Genomic DNA, 21,001 nt, shown 5'->3' with positions numbered 1-21,001 from the left:
TTAATTGCTCTATGCTGCAGGATCCAAAGTTGTTTACAGACAAATCCCTGAGTGGTATATCCCGAGAAGCTGTAACATATCTTGGCTGTTTATCCATCTGCTGTTGGTGTTTTCGAACAACAAAGCAGCATTTATTGGTCCTCAGAGGGCATGAAGATGGATGGATAACTTTTCCTAACATCGAGCAATCCACACTGTAGTGGCAATCGTTTCTCTCTTGACCTTTATAAGCTGTTCTGTCTTTTTCAGCGTGCAGTCAGGAGAAGAGAAACTACCGTGTTTATATGAAATGACGGCAAAATGCTTCAGCGCATCCTTGCAGGCACCAATACAGAGGGCAGACGTATAATCTTCAGCGCTGTTGTCAAATGAGCTCCTCTGTGTTTTTGATACGAACCCCTGCTATGCTAGAAAACAATCCATTTTAAACTGTCTCCTAATGATGCCTCAACAGAAGCTGTCTGGGCACCTTTCAAACCTTAAAACTGTCTCCCATTTAATGATTTCACTCGCTTTTCCAGACACCACCTCTGTAACTACCTTTATAGTTTCAGCCCTGGGGTTCAACAGAAATGACAAGACTTCTCTCGGTCTTTAGCTCTACTTTTTTTCCCTCTCACATTTCTTTCTGGGTAGTTAGAGAGCGAATACATTCAAATTTCAGTCTCAGCAGTTCATATAGTGAAATTTTGTGACAATACATTTATTATAACGGAATCCCAATCAAACTTTGTATTAAGTTTTGTGAACTGTTCCCCAACACCGAGTCTTCTTGACAACGCTGACCTTTGAGAATCCAAAATGGTCAACAGTACTGTAGCCTTTTAGCTGTCATTCACTTTCATTTAAAGAGGGGGTATTATGCTATTTAGCATTTTAAGACATATCATTTTACATGTTGGATGTCCAAACTAAACGTGGGTGAAGTTTCAAATCTGTAGGTAAAAGTATGTTGGAGTAATCCCCAGGCTTCTTAGCTCAGTCTGCTGTGAACGCCAGGTTTCAGGCAGTTTTTTTCTACACGCTGCACTTTGTGACGTCACAAAGAAAGTGGGCTTGTAGGGGCGGGGTTTCTTAAAGGGACAGAGCCGACTGAGTCGTTTCAGGCAGAGGCTGTATGAGGGCCTGCACAGAGCACCAGTGTGAGAAAAATGATGAGTCTTTTGAACCGTTAATTATGCTAAGCTACTCCACAGGTATCGCAGAGTGAAATATTAAGCTTGAAATTAGCATAATACCCCCCCTTTAACCTTCTCCTCTGAGAGAAAAATACTTCACAAAAGAGATATGGTTTGCTGACAGTAATGAGACAAGAGTCAATGGTACAAATAGGTATGTCTTTTGAATAACCCATTTGAACTAAATGCCCCATAGGCAAATGAGCTAACAAACAAGCTAGCTAAATAACAGGAATAGTTATTTTTGTTTGATTGGGGAAAATGGGGGGCATCCACGGCATTGACTTCATTCCGGATCCTCGAGGCCTGAGGGTAGCCTCCCAGTGTTGGCCTGGAGTTTCCGGTATCTTCTGCCAGACAACAGCAGGGAGAGGCCATTATCTGGTGTAAATACCCTTTAGGCAGGGAAGAGCTCAAGGTTTTGTATGTTCAGCTGAACAAATGTCTCTTCAAAAGACCTTGCAGTACTATTAGGAGCTTTTTCCGTCCCAGATGTTCCCTGTCAGGTGGCTCTTGTTGGTGCAGGAATGGAGACTTCTCAGTATTGAGAGGAAAACCAGAATTTCTTCAAGCGTATGAGGTGAACAGTCTGTGCCTTTGCCTTTCTTATGAGAGTTAGCACACAGTGCTCAGGTCAGGCCCCCTGAGATGTGTACATAAGGTTGCTTGAAGCTGTCTAACCTCTCCAGCAATTGCTCTTCTGATATTAACAATTTGTACTTCCTTCCCTGCTTCTTCAAAAAGTCCTCTTTTGTTGCTTTCTTGAGATCAGTTTTAGTTGTTATCCTTTAACTAGTTGGTCTGGTAATGGGGTCCTTCAGTAGGCATTTTTATTGTCATTTGTAATCAGGGACACCCCAGTTGTGTCATCAGCAAACTTGATGAAAGTGTCGAAGTTAGGCTACAGCTCATGTTTACTGAAGGTCCGCCAGGGGGCTAAAAACGCAGCCCTGGGGTACTCCAGCGTTAAGAATGGGTATGGAGGGGCGCTGGTTTAGCTCAGTTGGTAGAGACGGCGCCCCATGTACAGAAGCTACAGTCCTCCACGCACTGACCACACGAGTCCCGGTCTGCCAATCATTTGGTGCATGTCACCCCCCCACTCTATAGTCCCCATATTTCCTGTTTCTCTTCAGCTGTCCTGTCAAACAAAGGAAAAATCCCAAAAAATAATCTTTACCAAAAAAAATGGGTATGTAAGAGGTGTATAGGCACACCCTCACCACCTGGTGTCAGCTTGTCAGGAACTCAGGGATCTACACGCATAGTGAGATGTTAAATCCAACATTTTTTAGCTTTGTTACGAGGCTGGAGGGAGCTATGGTTGTAAACGTGGAACTCTAGTCAATAAACAGCAATCTCACATAGCTCAGTTTCTTTTCCCTTTTAATGACTTTATGGTAATGATGCACCATCCTGAGAACAAAATGTCTGGGGGAGTGACGAACACAGTACACAGCAAAGAAGACAGCTGTTGTGACTGAATAGAACTAGCATGGTCTTGGCAGGCTAGCATGTCAGCTCACCAGCTTAGGTAGTTCACCATGCAAGGACTATTTTGGGGAGACATACAGATGAATTTGGAAAATTGTTGAATGTGTCGCTCTCAGGTGTTGCAAGACCTTTTTTTCTGGTATATATGGATTAAGCAGTTCAGCTACAGACACAGTGTTTAATGTACTGCTCTGAGAACAGTGGAGATACTGAAATTTCCTGCAGGAAATTTGAGCTGTATTCCCAAAATGACTTGATCAACATTCAATCAATTTTCTATCAGTAGGAAGTAGTATGATTGCGCTGCTTAAAAATGAGCTTTGCCCTGCTAATCATGCTAATCAATATGTAAATTACACAATAACACTGAATGCAAATCAGAGTATTTTGACACATTTGGAACCAAAGCAAAGCTGATTGTATTCAATCAGGTAGTACTTACCAGGTCTGCTCAGCTTCATGGCTCGGCCAATCCAGGCGACACATATGGCCAATAGTACCGTTGGCCTTGGGGAAAGACCTAAGGACACTGAACACCGGATAGGGCACCATGATTAGCAATGACACCACCCATGTGGCAGCGATGACGCGGTAGGCATGGGATCGGGTCTGCCACGACCTTGACTTCAGGGGGTTACAGATGGCGCTGTATCTCTCGATGGCAATGGCCACAAGGCTGAAGGTGGAGATGCTGACCGAGATTCCTACAGGAAAGAAAAGACAGGCAACAAGGAAACTTTTAGAGAGCTGAATTTTCATCAAGTTCTTTAATTAACTTAATGGTCAGATTTACATCATATTTACTGACAACAGTTGTGCTCTCCTTTACCATTTAAGGCACTCCATGAGCGTTCTCCTGGTGTTACCCAAGGACAAAGCACTCTACCGGTTTCTCCTAGTGTCCATATTAGCTACATTTCCACCAAACATTTTAGGTATAAATTGACTGCACTTATATAGTGTTTCTCTCGTCTTCTGACCACTCAAAGTGCTTTTACACTACATGTTGCTTTCAACCTTTTACACACACATTTGCACCGATGGCAAAGGCCTAAGTACCAATCTCCGGATTATATAGACACTCATACACCAAAGGCTGTGCCTTCCGGAGCCATTTGGGGTTCATTGTCTTGCTCAAAGATACTTCGAGAAGTGACTGTAGCAGTCAGGGATCAACCCCGAACCTTCCGATTGAGAGACGACCCATTTTACCCCTGAGCCACAGCCCACTGTACCCATAAACCTGTAACCTGTAACCACCCTGGGTCAATTCTGAATTCCCCCTTGTAAATGACTCTATCGTGGAAGAATTGACCATTTCGTTGACCAAGCAATGGACTGCAGAGATCTAACTTTCAGTCCTGGGTTAGTGTTCTAGTGACCTCAAAGGAGGGATAATGAAAACAACAGGATGGAAGGAAGTAGTTCTATTGGTACAATCCAAAACTTACTGCCAATGGAAATGTGTGACGGTTCTTTAACAATCCGAACTCAACTGAACTCCTGGTTGGAAACGCAGCTAATATCCGCTTTGATAGAAATATTCACCAAATTATAAGCGACATTTAATTACTATTTAATCAAGGACTCCTGAATGATTCTCAAGATTTAAATAAAGGTTGAATGAATGAATTCATTTTCATTCAGACAACGTAACTGCTTTGTGACCAGAAAATTACTTGCCATTGATTTGCAAAAAAAAGTTCATAAGCTGTTCAATCGGGCTGATCAAACCAACCCTAAAAGGCTAAAACATATCTGTAATAGCATTAGATTATCCAAGGACACTGTCTCTATAGGGTTTCACATTGGTTAAAAGCCTTCATGGACAATCCAAGGCCGAGTTGTATTAGCATGCATGAATATGCATAACCTGCAGAGGGGGAGCAAGCTCAGTCAGTGCTGAGCCTGTGATCTGAGAGTGAGCCAGGTGAGACAAATAGCATTAATAAAGCCATACTTGTGTGTCGCTAGCAGCTAGAAAGACGCCCCACAGGAATAAATTCATCACGCTGATCCTCTGTTGCAACAATAAAGAACAACCTTTTGCCTGTCACATATTAATCCCCTTTCATTGTTCCTTCACGATGGAAAATCCTATCCCGTCTAAACAATAGCTTTACATTGTCATTCACGGAAGGAAGTCATTAAGCATACTTCTATGACCATGGTGCAACTCAATCTACAGGAGCCATACTGATGGACGGTGGACGGCTGTATGGCTTTGTCGAGGACAATTTGTCCTCTCTGAAAACAGCCTTCGGCGATAGTCTCTCCTGCAAAGCGATGATAAAATCTCTGATCCTTTCTGTTTCTTTGTTATCAGAAGCTTAGGATTCAGTGGATATTGTCGAGGGCAGAAATGAGTGGATTGTAACCCAGCGGAGAAAAGGAACTGTGTGGAATTTGATGTGGAGTATGATAGAAGCAAAGGAACGGCTTCATCGCTTTCCGTCGCTAACAGAACAGAGGAGGCGCCTTGAAGCGATACTCCAGACCAATCAGAAGATCATTTGCGAAAAGACGTCTAAATGTCTTTTTACTCCCTGAGCAGTTGGACAGACTCTGCTGTGCTTTATTTAAAAGATTTGAGCTCTTGCGAATATGCACACAGTCAAAGAAGAAGAAAGGTACATAATTTAACTGGAGTTCAATGTGATTTAACTGTCCCTCAAACTCAGCTTAGCACAGGGGTTTCAAACAGTGAGGCACACCTCCCCAGGGGTTACAGCTGTATACTTCTAACTAGGGATAGACTGATTATCGGCGCAGATATTCGGCATTTTGACGCATATCGGCACCTGCCTTTTTTTCCCTTTTTTTTTAAATCCGTCGGCCAATAAGAGATCAATTTAAAACTGGGTTATTTTGGCTCTGATGCATATGCTTAAAGGCATTTAAACAAAGTTAAGTGTTGGAGTTTGTATTATTCAAAATTTTGACGCCAATATTTTCACTTTTTACTGCAAATGAATATCGGCTTCAAATATCGGTTATCGGCCTCCTTGACTACTAATAATCGGTATCGGCCCTGAAAAAACCATATCGGTCTATCTCTACTTCTAACACTGTATCTATGGAATATTATTGCTATCACTGTAATATGGCCTTGCTCAGTACTCTGACGGATCCTTATCTTACACAACCTGAGCAGCTAGTAAGAAGCTTAGCTAGCTTTAGCGGCAGCTCGGCTCCTAGCCCCTTCTGACATCAGAAACTTTTAAACTGGCACTGCTTTATTATTTTCTTTTTACTGTTTGAAGTATTTAAACTTTAAACCTTCTGAAATATAAATAAAATATGTGATGGAAAAGCACTGATTGCTTATAATTAGCTAGCTAGCTTTTAGCTAGCACCGAACTGTTTTTGCTACTGTCACCTGAGACCAGTTTTATTATTAGCTCTAAAACAGTAGTCGCTAGCGGCAGCCATTTTTTAATATTACTGCTGTGTAGGCTACTGTTCTGAAAAAGAAGAAACAAGTGACGTATTTTCAAGGGGCTAATAAATTGTATTGTATTGAAACTTGGCGCCGATACCTGATATCGCCAATAAGGCTGGATCAGAGGCATTTCCAATGCTGGTACTAGTATAAGAATAACTCTAGTATCCAGGTCAAGCAGTAACAGGTGTCTGCACTTCCATGGATACCCTGCTGATAGGTAATTCAGCACAGTTTGAATGGTAATAAAAGCACATACTAAAAAAACAGGGCTCCAATTTAAGCCACAGCAGAACTCACTGAATCTACATCACCACTGTACTTATGCTAACATCCCCCAGACGCTATAATTGGCGAATATAAATTAGGCAAAGAACAGTATTAGCCATGTCATATTGAACATAATAGAGACAACTGAATCCTTATACTTGTAGTACCAGACGTTGCAATCCCTAGCTTAGCAAACCAAGGCTTGAAAGACTTCTTTATGTGTACAGGAAGCAGGAAGAACAGCGTGACACTCAACATCAAACAACCAGTGTTGCGATTTCTTTTTCTGTCAGAGAGCCTTCAACATCTCAAGCTCAGGATGTAAAACATTCCTACAAAGCACAGAGTGGAGCGGCCACCAGCCTCGTTCCATCACACAATCCATCCTGACTGACCACTTCACACTACCGGTCCACTAGCATATCCACCCCCAGCTCCGGTGAAGCAGAAGGAGGTGGGTGGGTGGTACAGTCAACGCATGCAGATCTTAACGGTGCACCGGCACTGTAAGAGTCTCGCACAATAAGTTTCTCACACCCACGGATCTCTTTCAAGTTCTAAGCACAGACACGGAGAACCACACACAGGAGGGGGCTGGAGTTTGTTGATGCTTGAAGGCAGTCATGCTCAGCCACAGCTCTGGCTTACAACGATTGTGGAAATGAGAAACACAAAATGTAGAGTTAGGAGTTTTGTCTTTTTTTTTCTACAAGGAGGCAGAATAATCAAAAGGAACAACAAAAAATAATTAGTAGAACAAGAAGAAGAAGAAACATTATTCATAAAGCTGACAAAACAAACAGACCCACAGCAGTCACTTCTATGAACATAATGAACATAATCTTTGCCTTAACACAAACATTTGATCTACAAAAAAATCACACGCCCAATTCTTACTCCAAAGATATGCTAGACTTCCTGCTGCTTGACATTTAGGTGGACTAAATTATGTTCGAAAATAAATAAGTGCTCAGATGGGCTTCTGTTTACTCTGTATGCCTTCATACTTGACATGCATCAAACATGATGTCGCATTGTAAGCGTGTATTATACAGTCAAGTTTTTGCCAACATTGTTACCCTTCAGGCCTTTCTACCAAAAGCCACCAACTACATTCCCCTGATTACAGCCTTTATGCTATGCTAAGCTAACGGATGCTGGCTCTAGCCACAAAACATTATAACCACTGACAGGTGAAGTTACAAGAACACATTGATTATCTCTTTACAATGGCACCTGTCAGTGGGTGGGATGTGTTAGGCAGCAAGTGAACATTTTGTCTTTGAAGTTGATGTGTTGGAAGCAGGAAAAATGGGCAAGCGTGAGGATGGGAATGACTTTGACAAGGGCCAAACTGTGATGGCTACAAGTCGATGACTGGGTCAGAGCATCTCCAAAACTGCAGCTCTTGTGTGGTGTTCCCGGTCTGCAGCGGTCAGGACCTACCAAAAGTGGTCCATTGAAGGAAAACTCGAGAACCGGCGACAGGGTCATTGATGCGCGTGGGGAGCAAAGGCTGGCCCGTGTTGTCCGATCAAACAGAAGAGCTACTGTCGCTCAAATTGCTGAAAAGTTAATGCTGGTTCTGATAGAAAGGTGTCAGAACACACAGCGAATCACAGTTTGTGCTTCCCATGCTGACCCGTGTCCATCGCCGAAAGCACCTACAATGGGCAGGTGAGCAATAGAACTGGACCACGGAGCAATGGAAGAAGGCGGCCTGGGCTGATAAAAGACATGGCACCAGGATGGGAAGAAGGCGAGCCGGCGGAAGCAGTGTGATGCTTTGGGCAATGTACTGCTGGGAAACCTTGGGTTCCAATCATGTAGCGACTGTAGCGACGATCATGTGGCGACTGATCAGGCGAGCCGGCTCTGTGATCGGCATGAAGCTGGACCCTCTGGTGACGGTGGCAGAGACAAGGACACTAAACAAACTGTTGGACATTATGGACAATGCCAGCCACCCTCTGCACACCGTCATCAGCAACCAGAGGAGCCTGTTCAGTGAGAGACTGCTCCTTCCAAAGTGCAGGACTAACCGACTGAAGAACTCCTTTGTCCCTCATGCCATCAGGCTGTACAACTCCTCACTTAGGGGGAGGAGGTAACAGGGACAGACTCTCTCACAAGCGGTAGCCACTAATTCACCTCACAAAGTTAATAGTAGTTATCCTCCTTTATTCAATAGTAATATTTATTTATTTCTCAAAGGGTCATATGTGCAATAAAAATCTGTCAATGTGCAATAATCTCTCACCACAGTGAAATAACCTAATTTAGTTTAATTGAACTATTACCCACTGTTTACTTGTACATTTTCTAAGAGTGTATATTTTATATATTTTGTTATCTAATTTTGTACTTTTTTATATATATATATATATATCGATAGATATATATATTTTGATCTTTATTTTTTACCCTCTGTGTGCTGATTCTTTCCTATTGTATTGTACTGTATAAGCTGCTGGAGACTGAATTTCCCAGAGGGAGTCATCCCAAAGGGATCAATAAAGTTGAGTCTAAGTCTAAGTCTATGTACATGTTGCTTTGACACGTGCCACCTACCTTAACTTTGTTGCAGACCAAGTACACCCCTTCATGGAAATGATTTCCCTAGTAGCAGTGGCCTCTTTCAGCAGGATAATGCGCCCTGCCGCACTGCAAACATGGTTCAGGAATGGTTTGAGGAAGTACAAGGTGTTGACTTGGCCTCTTAAGTCCCCAGATCTCAATCCAACGGAGCATCTGTGGGATGTGCTGGACAAACAAGTCTAATCTATGGAGGCCCACCAAGTCTTGATACCATAGCAAACCTTCACAGGTCTTGTGGAGTCCATGCCTCGACAGGGCAGGGCTGTTTTGGCGGCAACAGAGAGACCTACACAATATTAGGCAGGTGGTAATAATATTATGGCTGACTGGTGTATATTGACAGGAGTGCGGATCAATCTCTCATAACTTTTTGCAATAAAGGAAGTAAACATATTTAAAGGTCAACTCAAAACTCTGAAAGCCTTAAAGTAAGGAAGGTGCTGTGTTTCGCGGTAAAGGTGTGTCATTTAGCAGTCCACATGTGTAAGTGCTATTTTTCAGTGCATGGAAACACGAGGGCGAGAATCTCAGCCTTCAATAGAGCCACAGGTTTTCAAACCCTACACTTAGGAAGACTGATAGCTCAGTCAGTGAAAGGAAATGCACCCCTCTGGATGTATAGCACTAATACTCCAGTGATTTAAATTGATGATAGAGTTGTTGGTACGCGGACAGCTCAAAGAAATTCAAAGCAGACTAATGTGCTTCTTGTCCAAGTATCTGATTCCTGTTGGAGAGCAGTCGGTCCAAATTCATCAATCCATTCAACATTTCAGTCCAGGTTTACCCGACCATCTGTCTTATTACACGGGAGGCCAACTCGGAAATCACAACCAATTGGTTTGGCATCTGCAGAAGAGTTGGGGAAACAAAACTTGAAATCTTGTTGTTGTCTGGAAATCTTGTTGGCAGTCATTTTTCTCTGATATCACACTCAAGTTGGGAAGCTTAAATGCTGTTTTAATGTCATACTGCCGTGTTCAAAGTAGGATAATTGTAGGGAATATTCACCGCTTTCTGACTAATTAGTAGTGACTGAAAAGACTAGAGGGACAGACATATTTCTTAGCTACCGTTAACAGCTAATGTTAGCATTAAACAGCTTCCTTGCTAACATTTATCCATCCATTCATTATCTATACCGCTTATCCTGTCCAGGGTCGCGGGGGGCCTATCCCAGCTGTCATTGGGCGAAGGGCGGGGTACACCCTGGACTGGTCGCCAGTCAGTCTTGACACATCGAGACAGACAACCTTTCACACTCACACCTATGGGCAATTTAGAGTCACCAATTAACCTTACAAGCATGTCTTTGGACTGTGGGAGGAAGCCGGAGACCCCGGAGGGAACCCACCGGCAACGAGGAGAACATGCAAACTCCACACAGAAAGGCCCACCTTGCCCAAACCGGGGTTTGAACTGGTGAGGCAACAGCGCTAACCACTGCACCACCGTGCAGCCCTAACATTAATCCATTATATAAAATTATAGGACAGTATTAATTCCTTATTTAAGCTAATTTTAGCTAACTAACCGTAGCGTCAGCTAGCAATTGGTTGAATGCTAACATTAGCGTTCATTTGCGACTTAGCAGTTGGACCCTAATTGGTTGTTAAATATGTTGTGTCATCTTGAAATATGGCCAATGTGCCTTTGGATATTTTACTGTCCATCTTTTTAGTTGCTAATAAGTGTATGTAATGTAAATGTAATGTAAATGTAATGTTTGATTTGCCACCTAGACTACAACAGTTAGCATGATGTCAGAGGAAAATGGCTGCCATGTAACTTTGGGGAATAAATCTAACTTTAATTATGCTTTAAATATTTATATGCTTTGAAATGAAAAAGTCAGCTCCACAATATAAATGCTGATTTTGCTACATTTCTCTCACTATAATAAACAGAATATAAATTTTTAATTTCAGGCATGTTTTGTGTGTCTCAGTTGAGGCTTCTTAGTTTAATCAAGTCGAGTTTTCAGACTGCAGTGCTGTTCACAGCTTCACTCCCTGACATTTGCCAGTATTGAGCGGCTAATGTTTGAGCAGAGGAGATTCTGCTGTGACTCTAGACAAGGTGCTGCCAAGCTAATTACGGTTCAGCTAACCAACTAAACACTCACATTTCCTCCCGCGCTGTATCCTCTCTTGTGGGGATAAAGAAGAAGCTCTAATCCCTTTTCTTGTTCATTAAACCGGAGTCGGGCGAGCGCTCGCAGTCGGCTGCTTGATAACTGGCTTTTGAACAAAACTGTGAAGTTGAGTCAACCTGGAAGAGGAGATTTACCTTCCACAGCTGGAACTAGGCCTGTTCGCTCTTAGCTTACACCTAAAACGTGTTCAGCTCAATGTTGCCCTGCAGAAGCCGAAAGGCAAAACAACTGTTCACATGGAATATATGTGTTTCGGTGTGAGACGCCCTTGCAGGCAGTTTTGGAAAAGTTTGCCAGCAGCAACAAAAACACAACTTCTAATACATTATTTAAACTGCTCCTCGGGGTGATGGGTCGGGTTGACAGATTCATGTGGTAGTTGGTTTGGATTGCATCATATGACAAGCTAACAAAAACAAACATGGATATATATTATGATTGAAGACAGCACACATTGATCGAATAACTGCCACTGAAACAGTACAGGGGCTATAACTCACGATTATCTCCTATATTGATGCACAAATGAATGGATGCATACAGGACGGATGGTGTATTATATTTCTAATGGCTGTGCGCAAACAGATGAGTTTGCAAAGTGTAGATGAGTTTGCAGAGAGGGTTTGACACACAATCAATGAGTGAAGATAGTCACAATGATCCTGTGTATTGATTGGTTTCTCAGTTCAGACACTCAGGGAAAAGTAAATTCATATGGATTTTTATATGCAGATGATTATATTTGTCGATGAGTATTTATATTATACGTCGCTCAAAATAATTAGATTGTTTATTTATTTATTGGTAAAGCTATGGTCTAGTCGATATGTCTAGAGTCATATGGCAACTACAAACAGTTCTCATGATACAATGGTATTCAACACTAGAATACAGTGACCCTGAAGGTCAAATCATAACAAAATTTAGGGAAAAACCTTTAACAATACATAAAATTTCACAAAACGCTACAAGTTCACATAAAATGCTACAAGTTTTTTACAAAACGCTACAAGATATCTAAAATGCCTACAAGTTCACACAAAACGCTAGAAGATCTATAAAATGCTACAAGATCTCTAAAACGCTACAAGTTTTTCATAAAAGGCTACAAGATCTCTCAAACGCTACAAGATCTCAAAAAAGCTACACGTTTTCACAAAACGCAACAAGATCTCTAAAACACTACAAGATCTAAAAAACCCTACAAGTGCACACTACACGCTATAAGATCTCAAAAATGCTACAAGTTTTCACAAAACGCTACAAGATTTCAAAAACGCTGCAAGTTCACACAAAGCGCGACAAGATATCTAAAACGCTACAAGTTTTTTACAAAACGCTACAAGATCTTTAAAAAGCTACAAGTTCACATAAATTGCTACAAGTTTTTTACAAAACGCTACAAGATATCTAAAATGTTTACAAGTTTCTCATAAAAGGCTATAAGATCTGTAAAACCCTACAAGTTTCTCATAAAAGGCTACAAGATCTGTAAAACCCTACAAGTTTTTCATAAAAGGCTACAAGTTTTCACAAAACACTACAAGATTTCAAAAACGCTGCAAGTTTACACAAAGCTCCACAAAATCTCACAAAACATTTAAAAAACAAAACATTTTAGAAAAACACAACATTGACAAAACAGGACTTTTTACAAAACACTACAACATTTAAACACTACAAGATTTCACAAAATGCCACATTACACAAAACACTGCAATGCTGTTTGGACCTCCAGGGCCACTGTACATGATTTAAAAAAAATGTAAATAATAATATTGAGCAGGCTGATAGGACTGGTAGACAGGACTAAGTACAGACAGGGCAGGTGGGAGGGCAGGTAGATTCAGAAAGAGAAAAAGAACTTTGGAAAACTCCTAATGCTCTTTCTGGAAATGCATCACCAGAGCATCAGTGAAATTACGGTGCTATTCCCTGGAAATGCATTCAAAAAGTTGCATCATTAGTAAGACTATTCTAGCCGACAGTCCAGCCCTCACCAGCCATGAATGAAGCTTCTTTACTGGTTGTGGAGTCTTCTGGGAGATACTGTCAGCAACTTCCTGACACCTTTCTGCACCCAGTGTCTGGTTCCGTTTGACAAGGTTGCTAGATGATGAAACAGATAACGCGAGAATGCACTGAACCCTGGTATGTATTGTGGTGCTGAATCCTCAATAGCATTGCGAATTGAAGGTACTTTTGGACCCAATAAAGTGGGAAACTTTTGTATGTCAAATGACTGGTCAGTTTTGGGTGGGGGCTGTTTTAAAGGCCTGGTTACATAAACACACTGAAAAAGGAAACAACGCTGTCATTTAATGTGTTTCTCCTTGTTTCATTAACTTACAATTATTGGTTTGTTCAATTCCAATACAAGTTTTAATTGGTGTTTAGTTTTAAATTAGATACTGCTGGTAGAAAAGCTGAAATCCTTCATTTGATCAGGGGTTTTGTTAGATGATTTAACACACCAGACTAATTGAATTGCCAACAAATCCTTTCATCACAGACAAGAACTTATACATTATGTAATTTGCCTGTTAGATTGTCGCCACAGATCACTTTTGATTTAATTAATTCATGTAAATGAGCCGAGTTCTGAGTCATCGGAAATATTATGAGAGAAGAGATTTCTTGCCATAAAAATAATGAAAATTCAATGTTTCGCTGTAAAATTCTTCCAAAATTTTGCAAAAGTTTGTGCTGAATTTAAGTCAGAGTGGTCGAGTTGGTAAAGCATGAGACTTTAATCCAGCTGGCCGGGATTCAAATGCCACATGGAGCTACACTCCTCAGTGAGCTAATTACAATAAACCAATTATTTTCTTAATTTAGGGAAACTTAAAAAAATAATTAGTTGTCACCACCTTTGTTTTTTTTAACCCCAGGCAAACTCATTTCCAGGCTTGAATGGATAAAGTGAGTCAACATCATACATTGTGTATGACAGATTTCTCATGTAAATGTTGTCAGTGCATTTTAAGATATCATCTCAAAGATTGTCATTTAAATAAATGTCTGTTGAGTCACTATCGCTGAATGAGGTAACACAATGCACAATGCATTTGCAGTATATAGCATTACCCAGTTAGTGACGCATTTTCCATCAGCCAGCAGTAGTTGGTCTGCCAGAGAGGGTAGGCGGAGCTAAGTGGCTGCTTTTCCAGTCTCTGCAAGTGTTGCGAGTAAACAGTAATCTACTATGGCTGAACAAACAAAGAGAAACCAATTTGGCGCTCAGATGAAGGCAAACAGTCTAAAAAGGAAAGCGACCGTTAGCGAGGAAAATCAAGAGTTTCAACCGGAGCCATCTGGGACGTATGCGCCCGCAAATGCCTTTTATTGCCATAAGGTGGCGCCAAATACAACAAAACAGAACTTCAAGAATACATCTTTAAAATCAGGTCAATTTTATAAAATGTTTTAATTCTAATGCGATCGAAATAAAACACGATGATTTATTGTTGTTGGGACTATTTACAAATCCTCTCTCCATCTAGTTCTGTTTATGAGTCTGCCTAGAATTTCAGCATAAAGCTTTTTGATCAGTGTTTGAGCTTGATTTAAATGAATGACATTTTTAATGATGCATAAGTTGTGCAGAGACAATAAAATATTAAACAGCTTTTGTGTAGCTGAGGCCAGAAGGAGCATATTTTTGCATTTGCAGTGAAGGACATCCTGGTCGTTATGTCCAGTTTAATGCAATCCAGTTGATTCATTATTTTGCACGTATTCATACCTGTGCAGCCATTACCTTCAATGAAATGACAAGAATTGTAAATAAAGCACAAAACAAAGCCGCCAAATAAAAAAAAACTTCCTACTTTAAAGTCTGAGGCGTCTGGCCCTCCCGCCCTCCCTCTCCTTATCGCAGCTCAGGAAGCCCAGTAATTGAAAAGGAGATTCAGCCTTGCCTGTTCTCACAGATGGTGCATAGCATTTCTGAGACAATAATAGGATTGTGGACCTCACCATTCAACAGCTCTTCTCAAGCATTCAAAGCTCAAAGGGAGGCGAGGAGACAGAAGTGCTGCAGCGGATCTCAGTTTCCCCGCCGTGTCTTGTGCTCGGGTCTGACTCAGGCCTCACGTGGCACCTCGACTCTGGCCTGATGGGAGCCAGCTCATCGCTAAGTCACACTCCTGACGATGTGTGACTGTTCGAGCACTTTCAGAATGATGGCTACCTCTGACAGGCAAAAAATCAAGCCCAGAGACAAATGCTTCTTAAAGACAGGCTCTTTTTAGATATCCAGCAATTTTTTAGGAACGATTTTACAGCTATAACCGGCGTCCTGATTTGCCGCCTGCTAAAAAACAAGGTCAGAATCCTGTGTTAGAGAATGAAAAATGACTTTCAACCCAGTCCATGAATGAGCTGCAAGAAAGAGTCCGATTAATTCAAACTCCTTCTTGTTCCTGTCAGCTCTGTTCAGCATGATTGTGGCTCATTGTGTGGGATTTTGGAGAGAATGTTTCATTCAATTCACATTAGCATTTAATTTAAGAAATAAATGGAAAAGACATTTTAGGTATTCATCTCCCAAATGTTACACTGAAATCTGCTACAGTTCTGTCACCACAATACTGACTCGTGGGTTGCCAATTTTTCATTGTTTCTCTTCCTATTTTGTATCAAAACAGCTGGCTACAATTAATAGTAAAAATGCATTTAATGAAACTGCTTTCTCCTGATTGTTAAACGTATAATAAGTTGGATTTTTAGCAACTGGGCCCCATTCAGAGCGGCGAACATGGCTAAAGAGCGATGCAGAGTTGGCCTTCTTTCTGTTGGACAGGTAGGTGTCTCAAACCAGGTAGGACAAGCTAACCTGCAGTTAGCATGCTAGCACAAAGCTAACCAGCAGTAAGCATGCTAGTGCAAAGCTAACCGGCAGTAAGCATGCTAGCACAAAGGTAACCGGCAGTAAGCATGCTGGCGCAACGCTAAGCGGCAGTAAGCATGCTGGCGCAACGCTAACCGGCAGTAAGCATGCTAGCGCAAAGGTAACCAGCAGTTAGCATGCTAGCACAAAGTAACCTGCAGTAAGCTTGCTAGCGCAAAGCTAACCGGCAGTAAGCATGCTGGCGCAACGCTAACCGGCAGTAAGCATGCTGGCGCAACGCTAACCGGCAGTAAGCATGCTAGCGCAAAGGTAACCAGCAGTTAGCATGCTAGCACAAAGTAACCTGCAGTAAGCTTGCTAGCGCAAAGCTAACCGGCAGTAAGCATGCTGGCGCAACGCTAACCGGCAGTAAGCATGCTGGCGCAAAGCTAACCGGCAGTAAGCATGCTAGCGCAAAGCTAACCGGCAGTAAGCATGCTGGCGCAACGCTAACCGGCAGTAAGCATGCTAGCGCAAAGGTAACCAGCAGTTAGCATGCTAGCGCAACGGTTACCATGATGCTGTCGGTGTTAGCTCGGTGGGGTGGGCATGTTCTCGCACAAGAGAGTGAGAGTGAGATTCTGGTGATCAAGAGCCCAGGAGGAGCGGCCCAGTTTGAATGTGTTGTTTACAAAATGCAAGAATCCTACTTATTATAAATGTATTTATACATTTCTTTCAGCACTAATGGCTGCTCTAAATTAGCATCTGTGGCAAGCCCCTCCCCAGCATTCAGTTTTTATGGTTAACATGTAAATATGTGAAATCAAAACCCGCTCTTGGGAACTTTAAAGTTGGGAACAAATAATGTGGCCTGACAACACAACATCTGCAATTATCAGATTAAAAACTACAATTTTTACACAAGGAAACTATAGCATTACCTCCAGCTAGCTTAATTTGTGTTGTAGCAGTAGCTTTATGCATCTAATATAAAACAATATAGATGTTTAGGTAACAAAATCAGTCAGGGTTCTAGGAAGCTTACTATACATTATCACTTACATATCACACCCAAGGTCGTGATCTTACTGGCAGTCTACACCGACACTCAGATGAACGTGCATGACATGTAAGTGTCACGGCAGCATCTATTTTGCAATCTACACCTGCTGCGACTACAGCAAACATGAGTCTCAAAGTTAACCAATGGTAGTTGCGACTCCTGGCCATAAATAACAGTGATGCCAAAAAGTGTGCAGTCTGCCGGAAACAGTAGAAGAAGACTTAAAGACTTATTTCTTAATTGTGCATAAATTCTGTATTTATGTAGGATGTAGAAGTCAAATGAGAATGAATAAATAGGATTGATATACCATTGCTCTTTTCAAATACATTTTGCCTGCTCATCTAGTCTATCAATCACTGAAATCGAAGTCGGCCAAAATGAACAGATCACATCGTTGAACATGGATTCCTTGGTTGTGGGCAGATATTTAAATAGCAGTCAATAGCTTTCCACGCTTCACTGACGCGCAGCAGCGGGGAAAAATAGACTAGATGCTTAAATGCTTTGATTCCCCATGATACTGAATATCAGCACTGCTGGGATTTTGTGTCTGAAAGTTACCACATAATAGCTACTTTGTATAATGTACATGTATCTGTATGTTATAATTTATCACCAACCAGTGAAATAAGAGTCTGATTTGGGATTCAGAGGTACCAGCTCGATCTGCTGTTACGCTAATTAACAGTATTCAATCAGAACACAGAGTGAAGAGTCCCAGTGCTGTTATTCTCTGTATCAGCACTCATGGAATGCCTCTTGTCCAATCAGATTACTCGGTCGGAACTAACTGTTGTAGAAGCTTTTAATATACAGGGGATTGTGTGCAGGACTAGTTTTTGGTGGGGTGCAGTGACTTCCTGAAGGTTACTTATAATACTATATAATACAATAATTCATTAACTAGAAGCTTTAAAGTTTTCGGCATATTTTGATACCTTTACAGTCTTTCTGCTATGCTAAGCTAGCTGATTGCTAGCAGTAGCTATCACCTGGATACATGGCAATGGCATCAATCAAAAGTAACCATTGACAGGCTGCTTTGTATTTAGCATACAAGCAGTAAAGTTTGATTGCTATTACTCAATCTATGGTATGATGGCCGTTAATGTTATTACGCAGGCACACTGTGGTCACAACCAGCAGAAATCTACACGCAGATTCAACCACAGAAAAGGTGGTATTTAGCATCAGTGGTGAAGAAATTGCCGAGAAATCTGACTCAATAACAAGTGCAAGAAATGAGATCTCTACTGCACCGCACCACACAAGTGTTTATTGATCAGTACCAAGTGCTCAGAGACAAATTTGCCAGCTGGAGAGATTTATGGCCTTCTTTTCTCCTAGCTCAGTTTTAGAGCAAAAAGTCTCTACATCCCCAAAATGCAAGAAATTGAGCTGCTTCAATTTATCGCTACACTAAAATATGGCAGTTCGGCCCAGATTGAAAAATGTAATAAAATCATTCTCACCCATAAAGTAGGAGACAGTCTTGCACATGGCGCCTCCGAAGATGAAATCCTCCAAGATGTTGGGGATGAGGGTGAAGGGCATGCAGAAGACGGCCATCATGAGGTCGCTGACCGCCAGCGACAGCAGGAAGGAGTTGGTGACCGTCCGCATGCGCTTGTTCAGCATCAGGACCACGATGATGAGCAGGTTGCCGAAGACGCTCAGCAGGAAGATGAGCGAGTAGAGGAGGATGCGAAACGAGTCCATCTCTGACGGAGAAAGAGGACAGAATTAATCAGTTTATTTTAATTGCTTTTAATTGTCTGTCTTCTACAATAGTTTTATACAACTCGTATTGTGCTCATGTTGGTCTTTAAGTCGGGAGAGACAAACAAAAGTTTAACGACACTTTGAAAAGCAATTAACAAAGAGGCAGGAGTGGAAAAGAGCCAGAAGAAGAAGCTTGTTTCATTAAATAAGATAAAAGCTGTCTAGTTGACAAAACATGTCACTTAGATTAAGAAAACTCCAATTTTTTCTTCCATATTAAATTACACATGAAATAATAAAATAAGATGAACATCGATAAATGAAGAGGACAAACCCAATCAGGTTGTTCACTTGGGAAATAAGACTCCAAGCACATAAACAGCAAAGTACCAGAGTCCCTAAACACCAAAGTCTATTACGAGACAGAATAACTTTGTATAATCGACATCTTAAATTGAGCTAGTGTCAATATTTTCCTTCTCACCCTGTGAGCCAAACCATAATTGAAAAGATAATATTGACAGGAGAGGATGAAGACGAATAACATCGTCAGTGCCAAGCGGACTGTGCCAGGAGGTGAGCTGGGAATAAAACTCACACTGGAAAAACCCGGTCAAAGGGGTGGGGTCAGGGGTCCCCACCTTGAATCTGATTGGCCCCTCCTGGGGGGTATACTATGAAGCGAGTTCAACATACCCAGGGTCTCTTTTCCTGATCTGGCTTCACTTGACCTGAGATCGCGCTGAACTGTCACACGATGCTGGTTATCGACTCAATGAGTCAACCCAGGGTTTCACATTAAAGAACCGTTGTTTGGAGCCAACGATCAATCTAAACACGGGCAAGACTGCCGCCAGCTGATGGGCATATTTTACAAACTCAGAGCAAGAGCAGAGGAAGTGTTTTATCGCTCTCTCTCTCCCTCCTCCCTCTCACCATCTGCTCACAGAGCTCCTAAATCAAGAGACCTGATTGGTCAGGAGGTGGTGTGTAATTCAGGTTAATCTCTTATCTCGGACATAACTTTCTCCGGGGCATGTTCAGCATTAGTTACCATGGTGATCTACCCTGGTAAGAAGTGAAGCAGCTTTGTAGTACTGAAAAGTCGGAGTTAACCCTGAAGTTACCTCGATAACTGCAAATCCTGCTTCGTAGTAAAAACCAAGGCGTCCCTCTGCAGGAGGCAGAAGGCGATAGAATTTGACTATAAAAACTATCATTGATGATTTACTTCGTCTGTTTGAAGTGACTTTTAATTTTTTTATTTTGAAAGCAGTCAAACAACCACACACAGAAAAATGACCACAAAGAACGGCAAAAAAACCCCGTAAGAGACGCAACTATAAAGAGATTGAGACAAGATGTCACAAAACAACCAAAATGAGACTCAAATGCCGACAAGGAGATGCAGCGACTACAAAGACATTGAAAACAACTACAAAAGTTTCAAATGATAGGACACAAAACAACCACAAAGAGATACAAAATGCCTTCAAAGAGACCAAAACAACTACAAAGAAACTGAAGAAGACAACAAAAGATACAAAACAATAACAATAAGACAAACAACCACAACAATATCAAACAGATCACAAAGTGATGCCAACTACAAAGAGACTGGAAACAACTACAAAAGTTTCAAACGATAGCGATAGGACACAAGACAACCACAAAAAGATACAAAACAACCACAACAGAATCAAACAGACCACAAAGTGATGCCAACTACAAAGAGACTGAAAACAACTACATGAAGCACAACATCTTTAAATAGAGGGGCAACAATGACAAAGAGAGGCAAACAACTACAATTAGATTCTTAATGAATACTAACAGACGTACAACAACTACATAACCAACTTAAAAAAGATACATAACTCTTACAATAAGGCGCATAACCACAGGAGATACAAAACAGTACTACAAGAGGTAAAAACAAAAAGACTACAATGAGACGCGAAACAACGACAAAGAGACGTTTAACTACAAAAATAACAAAAGGACAGACATCAACCACCGAGAGATACAAAATGCCTAAACAACTACAAAGAGACTGAAAACAACCACAAAAGATACAAAACAATCACAGTGAGGCAGATTAAAAAGACAACCAGGCTACAAAGAGACGCCAAACAACCACACGAGCAACATTTCTCTGCTCGCAAGTGCAATATTTCAGCCTGTGAGGAGAAAACGCAAGCGTGATTTCCCCCCCCCCAACGCTCAGTGCTCTCGTTCTCGC

The 21,001-nt window shown here is 41.5% G+C and overlaps 1 pseudogene; it reads right to left on the bottom strand.

Moving 5' to 3' along the window:
- Window positions 1–21,001, bottom strand: part of LOC138603638 (cholecystokinin receptor-like) — a 45,298-nt pseudogene that overhangs the window by 8,530 nt on the left and 15,767 nt on the right.

This window comes from Semicossyphus pulcher, unplaced genomic scaffold (genome assembly GCF_022749685.1).
Source record: "Semicossyphus pulcher isolate SPU_LCO1_2020_fin unplaced genomic scaffold, fSemPul1.0.p SCAF_24, whole genome shotgun sequence".
In the NCBI taxonomy this organism is placed as follows: Eukaryota; Metazoa; Chordata; class Actinopteri; order Labriformes; family Labridae; genus Semicossyphus; species Semicossyphus pulcher.
Note: the sequence above shows the minus strand (reverse complement) of the source record. Positions and strands in the feature narration are given on the sequence as shown.